We start from the raw sequence: 9,737 nt of genomic DNA on the forward strand, positions 1-9,737 counted from the left end.
CCAAACAGCAATTGTTTGAGTGTAATAAAAATTTTCTTCGGAAACTATTCTTAAATATAGTTTTCTTGGTCCTGCTTCGGAATAATTTTTCCCATAGGTTGGCTCTTTCCATAAAAATGTCAACTTAGAATTATAGACTCAAAGTTGCAAAATGTTTCAATATTCCTTTCAACTGAAATTTTTAGAAACGTAGGAATCTGTTTCAAAGCCTCATTTTTGGACAAAAATTTGCTTATAGGGTTACCAATTTCAAGTGTACAGTTTCCTTGAGTACTCTTTGTTATGAGGCATGTTTCATTTATAATGGTACAGATATTGCTCAAAAATGCTTGTTTACGTGCTGAACATTGCTTTTGCGCATAGCCTTTGTGAAAAGTTTAGCGCCCTAGGGGTTTGCTTTCACGCCATGTAAGGGAGCTGTTGTAGAATCCGCAGTAGTGCTAGCCTTCGGAAAAGTGCGGACAAGTTTGTTCTGACCGCCACATTTGGACAGCTAGTGGTGTAAAACTTGCTACACAGCACTACCACGGTGCATACTCTATCGGGGCTCTACGTTTACCTGGCGAGGCAGATGAGTCACGGAAATCATTTTGATTTTGTTATTACGGTGTTTGCCGTCCCCAAGTCAATCAGCCATGACGGATACCGTAGTGGAGAGATTAGGATAACATCGATAACCTGGGGTCTTTAACATCTACAGTCATTGCAGAGTACACGGGCTCCAGCAGTACACCTCCATCTGAATGCGACTGCTCTGGCCGGGATCGAATCCACACCTTTCTGGACAGCAGCTCCCAGCATCATAACCACTAAGGGTCCACGGCAGAGTGCTATAGGGCGACATTATAACTCTAATCTAAATGACTGCATTCGGCTAAAAAGCCACTTCTTTTCAGGAAGGAGATGGCATCAATACCAGAAATATTGGGTGACAAAAATTTGAACGCAAATGTTTTGTTTGGTTTTGAAGAACATATTTGTGTTTTAGGGCCCTAAAAACAGCAAATGTGCAACGCAGGGACTTATGTACCAGAGGATACCTCTGAGGAGCAATGAAGCTCCTGCTCATATTCATTCAGCTGAGCGTATTAAGAATATAAGACGCATATATTTCGCCTTGAATTTAAACTGCAGTCGTGGTCCTGGGGGATATGTAAATAAGTTCACATGACTTCTTTTCATAAGAAGCAACAAAGACGAGAAAAACTTGCAGCTTTCTTGCTTCATAGATATAGGTTTTGTGTAACCAAAAATGGCTGCCAAAAATATTCGCATCAGCGCTTGAAATTGTTTATTCCAAAAGGCCTTCGTTCAAAAGACTTCCTTTTCCTTAAAAATTCGCACACATGTGTCACAGTAATGTAAATAGAAGACTATAAAATACACCACTGTAAAGAATGGTTGGGCATAAAATCAACACTGAGAGTTATAAGAAGGACGCCTGCAAATGCTTTCTTTCCAGCCCGAGCCATTTCACTCTGAACAGTGGCGGATGTTACTCATATATTGCTGTAGGTACTTACGCAGAGTTGCTAATTCCATCATCTCGACGTACTCAGCGCCTGCGAGGGTGCATCAGAGCCAATATAATTAAGCACAGCAGTAACAGATACTGCTGAACTCTTAGGATCGTTAAGAGCCCTCATGCAGACATCGCGCTGCACACTTCTGATTGTGGTCAGTTGAAAGCTTTACCTATTGCCGCAACAAATCGGGATTGTTTAGCCCGACATATTAGGCCATTCAAGCGAAATTAGTGATTGCGGCCAATAAGCGGTCGACAATATGCTTGCTGATTGGCCAATAAGCAAGCATTTTGTCGACCGCTTATTGGCCAAAGTGAAATCAGGATCCCCTCTTCCCCAAACATTTTGCGCCATTTTGACGAATTTAACAAAAAATAATGTTTGCGCCTCAGTCATCAATCATTCAATTGCAAAAACCTCAACATGCCTCTTGGCCAAAATGCTGCTTTTCTTAGTAACAGCAAGCGCTCCTCAAAACTGAGTGCTCCTCTAAGGCAAATATTTAAACGAATCGTACGAACCTTCACAGGAAGCTTCCCTTCTTAACCCAAGGAACATGCTCGTGCTTTGTATAACTACACATTTGTGAGTCTTAATAGCCATATATTATACGACAGAACGATCTTAGTGCTTTAAAAGAATAAATTTCGTCAAGTTAGTGCATGTTTAAGAATAGAAAACGCATCGGAATCCAAAGGACATAAAAGAAGCAACGTGTTGTATCGCCTCATCCTTTCTGGACCTTAGTATTCGGAATTTTTATTGTACTTGCTTTGTAGGTGGACATATTACCCTGAAGTAAGCAATTGAAGGTATCTGATGGCTCTCGGTAATGACAACAACCTGCTATAACTATTGCTCCAAAGCAATGTAAATGCAGTATATCGGCTGCATGCCTGTAAGAGCTGCATTCCGTATGGGCTGAACACCTATTTTTATAACGCACGGGGGTCTTAGGATAGTGACACCTGCAAAAAATTCAGTAAACTAAAGTTGAAGGTGTGTCTGAGAACGCTACCAACTGCAAGGATTCCAATATATGAGGCCTGAACGTAAACCATAACCCGTTTTCGCGCTAGCATACCGACTCATGATGTGATAGCCAATATAATTTCGCCTTCTCGCAGCTTCAGGAAAATGCTTACAATAACAGTGATTTACTGTAACGGTCTATTGTCTTAGGAAAGTGCTACCTGAAAAAAATTCTGTAAAGTTTAAGGTGCGTCCGAGTAATATACGAACTTCAATGATTCAGATATACGAGGCCTGAAAGTAAAGCATGACCTGTTTTTGCGTTATCCTGCCAACTGATGACGTAATAGCCAATAAAATTTTGCCTTCTAGCAGTGTCAGGGAAATGCTTACAAGAAGAGTGATGCGACAATACCGCTCCAATGTCCAATTTCCGCCGCCTTCCCCACACCCACGCACCACTTCATGGACTTTGGCTTCAGTGACTTAGCTTTCGTTCCTTCAAGTCAAGAGTGGCTGCGTTCGAAACAGAGCGCCCCTGTTTGTGGCTTCATTAGTCTCCCACCATAGGACACTGTGTGGCGGGGTGGAGCCTGAAATTCGTCACGGCTTGATTCGGATATTACGTCTCCGTCTCAAATGCTAGCACGAAAAGTATTCGCATGCCACACCTGCAAGTTTCACACGTTCTGCCTAAGGAAGCTTGTTAATTGCTAAATGCCTCTTCAGCTTCCTTGTAGACAGTTATCTCAAGCTACAGGAGCAGAGGGGGCCACTCGAAGGTTGAGAAAAATTTGAAAGTGCTTTCTTGTTACAGTAAATTATCACCATGCCGCATCCCCCCCCCCAAAAAAAACAAAAAACAAAAAAGGAACTATATATCTTAGGTTCTATTACAGATCGCCAAGTTGCGCAGAAGCAGTAGTTGGCGAGAGGAAATTATAGTAGAAGAAGGTGGTGGGCTTACCGCTCCCCTCCTGAACGGCCCCAGAGTCTCCGATCAGAGCCAAGATCACTGCAAAGATGATTACGTGAGAAATGGTGACTTTGGAATGAGGCAAGAATTCAATGTTTATATGAGCGGCGCAATATCATGCGCACATTATTTATCAGTGCTGCGGTCTTAATTGAACCCAAACAGGGACGCGCACAACTTAGAAAATAGAAATAGCATAATAAGTAAAGTCCTCACAAAAGAACTCCGCACAGCGACATACACATAGTACGAATATAATAGGAAGATCAACCTCCCTATCACTACCTCTACCACTAAGATCTTTGCCACAGGCCTCTTCCATCCTCTTCGTTCTCTTCTCAGTCTCCATCGTGACTCGCAGCTTGCCCGGCTTCCCTTACCCGTCAGGGTCAGTGGTTATTGACTCAAGCGGGTATCTCGCCCATTCCAATCTCCCCGTTTCCCTCTCCTATTCCCACCCCCGCGCCCAATCTTCGTATCCTTCCCCTCCCGACCAACATGTCCCCCGTCCTGCACGCCGGACGTCGTCATGCAGCCGCACAGCACCATTCCCCTCTCTTTGATACCCAGGGCGTAGCTTACACGGATGCCTCCTTCGTGGCTCCTCGAGGTTCCTGCGGCTACGCCCTGTACCATCCACACCTCTCTGCTCCTGAAACCCACACAAGCGGGCCGTATCTACACCCTCCAGACGCATTGTCCCTCGAGGTCCTCGCCATTGCGCATGCCCTCCAGTCATTTGCCCTCCTTCCCTCTCTCCAAGAGTACACAGTCTATTCAGACTCACAAGCCGCTATACACCACATACAGAAACGCACCCTGACAACTTCTCTCGAGGTTGAACGAGCGGTCTCCGCACTGCATCGTTCCATCGCCTTCCATCGTTTTCCTCCGCTGGGTCCCTGGGCATTCAGGGATTGACGGCAATGGGCTGGCCCATCAGCTCGCCCGCGACACACTTTTCCGGGCACCGTTGATCCCCTGGCCCAAGCCCTCGGAGGACGGTGGGAGGCTCACCCTTCGCCGCACCATAAAAGAGGTCTACCTTGAGCTCCGTCTCAACAAGCGCCTTTACCCTCCCCCTCATCCATCACTCACGGTGCCGGAGTCTCGCCTTCTTCGGCACATTCAGATGAATGCAGTTATCACCAGTTATCTCTTCCTCTATCGCTATCGATCGGACCCTTCCTGTCCCAACTGCCCCTGTATCTATGCGGACCTGGCCCATTGCCTCTTCTATTGCCCGGCTGCTCAGCAGTCGGGTTCCTTCCCCCCACCTTCTCTATCCATCACCACCTGGCTCGACTGACTTGGCGCTGAAGGGGAAGAAGAACAGCGGCTTTCGATCGCCCAGGCGGTCGACATGCTCGGCCTATAAATTATGGTCGATTAAAAGTCTTTTACTACTACTACTACTAGGAAGATCAGAAACGCTATGCCCTAGAATTAGCGAAAAACGTTTCCTCACTCGAGCTATCTACTACACCCTGCCGATTGATTCTAATCGCGAATAGTTTTGGGAAAAAATAAGTACTTAAATGTATTAATGTGTGCTCTGTATTACTGAATCATTTTTTTCATTATTACAACGTGTTCTTGAACAGGAAAGAGGAACAATGTTCTGTACAATGTATTGAGGCTTCTGCCTTCTCGTCAGGAGCGATTCTATGCGGAGAAAGTTGGTCATTTTCTTACGCTTTATGTGCTTTTATATTTGTTGCGAATAAATCGGGTGGCGATTCTTAGTATGATGTTTTTTTGCTTTCTATGTGCCTCATAAAGAGGATGCGTACGTGCGAAGAGGCCGCACCAAAGCCTTATACGCTGCGAACTTCTCTTGCATCGAAGCCTTCGGCAATTTAAGCCTCGAACATCGCAGGGACCTAACAGCACTCGTGCAAAGTTTCTTAATACGAGGTCTGTTAGAAAAGTATCCGACTTTATTTTTTTTTTGCGAACACCTGATGGATATGAAACAAGCACGCTTACAGCAGCCGACCTTGAACCCTCGTGCGCATGCGCGAATTTTTTCCCGCCTGCCGATAGCGTCAGTCGCTGGGAAGCAGCGTTTGAGTGAGGCAGTGCGCAGTGCTCTCGTCGGTTTTTTGTTGCAAGGAAAATGGCGGAGCGAGAGGAGCAACGCTACTACCTCAAATTTTGCCAGAAACTTGGCGATAGCCAAGTGAAAACCATTCGAAATGTTCAGACGGCATTCGGTGATGATGCTATGAGCAGCACACAGATTAAGCAGTGGTGCAACTGGTTTAAAGACGGCCGCACATCTGTGGAGAGAGAGCCAAGCTCCGGTCGGCCATCAACATGCCTAAATTACTAGGTAATTGCCGAAGTGAACGCTGTGGTGATGCAGGACTGTTGTGTGACTATCCGAGAAATTGCGGAAGAGGTGGATATAAGCAATATTTCTGCACATTTCATTATCACCGAAGATTTGGCCATGGAGAGAGTTGCGGCGAAATTCGTACCGAAGCTGCTGACGGTGGAGAAAAAGCAGCTTCGTGTTGAAGTCTCACAGGAGATGCTGGATTCTACAAACAGTTACCCTGACTTCACCGACGCCGTAATCACTAGTGACGAGTCTTGGGTGTACGGGTACGACCCGGAAACCAAATCCCAGTCGTCACAGAGGACGCATTCCACGTCACCAAGACCAAAGAAGGCACGCGAAGTGCGCAGCAATGTCAAAGTTTTTCTGACTGCTTTTTTGACTCCCTCTGAGTGGCACACCACGAGTACGCACCCCACAGGATCAAAGAATGACTAAATAGTACTACAGGGAGGTCCTCCATCGCCTACGCGGTGCTGTGCGGCGCAAGAGACCGGGATTGAGGTCAACAAGAAATTGGCGCATCCTTCGCGGCATTGCTCCTGCACATTCCTCGCATTTGATTCAGACATTTCTGGCGAAAAACCAGACTTTTGTAGTTCAACAGGCTCCTTACTCTCCTTCTATGTCCCCCTACGACTTCTGGCTGTTTCCTAAAATCGAGAGGCCATTGAAAGGAGCGCGATTTCAGAAAAGAAAGGACATTATGGCTGCAACGACAGCAGAGCTAAATTCCATTCCGAAAAGGGCCTTTTCGGAATACTTCCATCAATGGCAGCACCGCTGGGAGATGTATATGGAGCCCCAAGGAGACTACTTTGAAGGTTATTAGGTTTCTAACAATCCAGTTATGCCAGTTTTTTTTCTTCGTTTCGGCCAAATGTCGGATACTTTTCTAACAGACTTCGTATGTGTAGCCTAGTCAAAACTATCATAGAGTTTAATCCGAAGGTATTTTACAGCTGCTGATTGGCTGAGTGGAATTCCAGCTATACACTATAAGTGATGAAGAATGGTTATTTTCTTTACATATTAAAAGTACCGAAAGCTTCTCAGTGTTAAACACCGTACCCTATTTTGCACACCAACTCGAGATTTTGTATGGGTTGTTGTCTGATTTTGTTTGATCCGCTGTAGAGCTCACCAATGTATTGAGAAGACAGTCATCTGCACATAGTTTAAATTAAGTAGAGATACCAACTAGCTAAATCATTGATAGACATTTCAAATCGACCAGGCTCCAGAACTCATCCTTGTGGCACGCCAGATAAAATACAGAAGCAGAGAAAAATAGGTAGAGAAAAATTTTAAAGCGATCGCAAAGTTGCAGGGGGGCCGACAACTGCCAAAGGGGCGCATTGAAAGTGCGTGAATATTGCATTCTAGAAAACGTCATCACCGATGGTGTAAAAAAGTATTTTGAAGGGTTGTTCTCTTAATCTTCGCAAGTACACAGCATAAACTCTTTGAAAACATTTGCGTTTAGTATCTGTTTTTTGCAGCTTCAAGGCAAATGAACCTCAAGGATGTTTGAGCGCTTTTGTGTTCACTGCTCACTTCTAGAGTGGCGTGTAAAAGGCGGTTAATCATTACTGTCGATGATTATGCGGCGTCCCAACCTGCCACCTTGGTGAATTGCTACGGCTGACTCAATTCGCATCGATCTTCTGGAGGTAAAGGATAGCGGAGCTCGTGAAAGTACACGCTCCAAGTTGTGTTGACCCCTACCTCGAGAGTCAGGATGGGGGGGGAGAAGTGATTACATACCTGTCGAGAATATGCCGTACCACCAGCGACCGACCGTTGCATAATGTCCGTGCATCACTGCAAGTACTTGCACTCCTGTTTAGTTTTTTGCCGCCAAATTTCAAGCGGTCAACGTAATTTCAAAAGAGAAGTTTGTTTGGCCAATTGGTTCATGATTATAGCAAGGAAACGGCGCGAAAAATTATACAAAAAGAAAAAAAAAAGCTCTGTATGTCGCTTCTTGTCGTCTTGTCCTGTTTTTCACACAATTTTCTTACTATGTTAATATTTTTGTTCCAGTTAGCAGTTTCCTCAGTGGCGTATTCACTCTTTGTTACTGCATATTATAAGCTAGGATATGCTTTTGATGTGGAGCCCCAGTGTCTGGCACAGAACCGCTGCTCAAACCTGTTAGGTGCCTTTTACTGCTACTTCATTGCTCCCTTCTACTTTCTTCTCTGGCATCTCGCTGACTGCAGGCTAGGATAGTCATGCGACTTAACTTCGGTTTTGAAGAAGCATCAATTTACATGATGCGCCGGTGCCGGGCTGCATAGAGACCGTCTGCATGCGAATGTACGCCAGGAATTTTGCAAACATAATTGGGATGCGGCACGGCAGCTGAAACTGTCGTAAAAGCCTCCAAAGATAAATGAACTTGCATTTCATGCGACAATTAGGCAAACATTTCATTTAAACGAGGTCTTAATGTAGACATATGAAAAATTTCGATGACAAGCATTAGAGGTTTAAAGAAAGCCAGAATTCATGATGATTCGAGTTTTATTCGAGACGCTTTATTCCACGTATTTACGAACATGTCGAAGTTAAAGAAGAAGAGAATGATTGCGGGCCATTGAAAGGCGCCAATATCGACGGCGGCAGCGCCATAATTGAAATATACCAAGCAGGAGGGTCGCAAGGGGTCCCACAACTTTCCGGTTATTGAAAACATTGACTCACACCGCAGAAAAAAATTATAACATTGAGGTGCTTTAACGAGAATGATAGAATTCGCAGTTTCCATTGAGATTGAAGTACTTTTGTTGAAATTTTTAGCCATCTACACCAAGAACAATCTTAATTCATTTGCCTTATATTGAAGGAGCTCTTCATGAAAGTATATTTTTAAGGTCGCTTGTAGAGCGGTTCTTGATTCTACGTATGAAACTTAATTAAAATTACCTGAGGCATGCTCATGCTGTTGAGGAATAATTTTTATCGTTATTTAATTTCCTAAGGAACTGGTGTTGCATGTGTAATGTAGCTACCACAATGGCACTTTTTCCAGATATCTATCCTATTTGTGGTGCTTCCCAGCAAGAGGAATTGAAGTAGAAATAGAAACGTTTAACGTAACTGTTTGGTTCGGTACGAGCAATAGAGATGAAGTGAAATGTGTCAAAGAAAACGTTCTCCATGATTTGTCTATTGGATGAGAAACATGTCTTGGATGCAGGGTACCTCGTGTTTAAGAAATTAGATTTCGATGTTTCGTCACCCAATTTAAGTACTAAACTAATTGTGGTCGATAGTTTTCACAGTCCTTTCTTTGAAATTAGGTTTGAAAACCTTTCTTGGGAGATCCTTGAAGCATGTTGCTCTTGGCTCAGACAGAGGCATCAAACTGTCTGTAACACCTGGGTGGGCACCATAAAGGTGTAAACCACATCCTATTACCTAGTCTAACATACTGATGTGCAAAACATCTTTTTTTTGCGGAGGTTTGGAACAACAAGCGCTCACTGTCTTCGCAATGTAGTTTGAAAGCACAAACAGCCTGCATGGTTTCATTAACTTCAAAAAATGTGCCGACGCTGTGGTAGCGCTCGAATATCGAGCGTTAACACACCTAAGAAAGGTAGCCGGTTCGAATCTCTGCCGTGAGCTAGACTTTAACTTGACTACTAAGTTTATGCTGTACGAAACGTGAAATAATATGCCAGCACCCCGAACACTCTGTCACAACCAGTTGAGCCGCAACGTTTATATGAAGATTTTTAAAGACGTGCCACGAGCAAGACTCTAACTTAACTAGTTGGTTGATGCTGCGAGAAACGCTAAATCGCATGACACCACCCGAAACAATCTGCCGCAAACGGAAAATCACAATAGGTATATATTTCCTAATTCTATTAAAATAATACTCTATAATGCACTGTTTACCTTGTAC

Source organism: Amblyomma mixtum, chromosome 4, assembly GCF_055824585.1.
Source record: "Amblyomma mixtum isolate Tamu chromosome 4, ASM5582458v1, whole genome shotgun sequence".
NCBI classification, from domain to species: Eukaryota; Metazoa; Arthropoda; class Arachnida; order Ixodida; family Ixodidae; genus Amblyomma; species Amblyomma mixtum.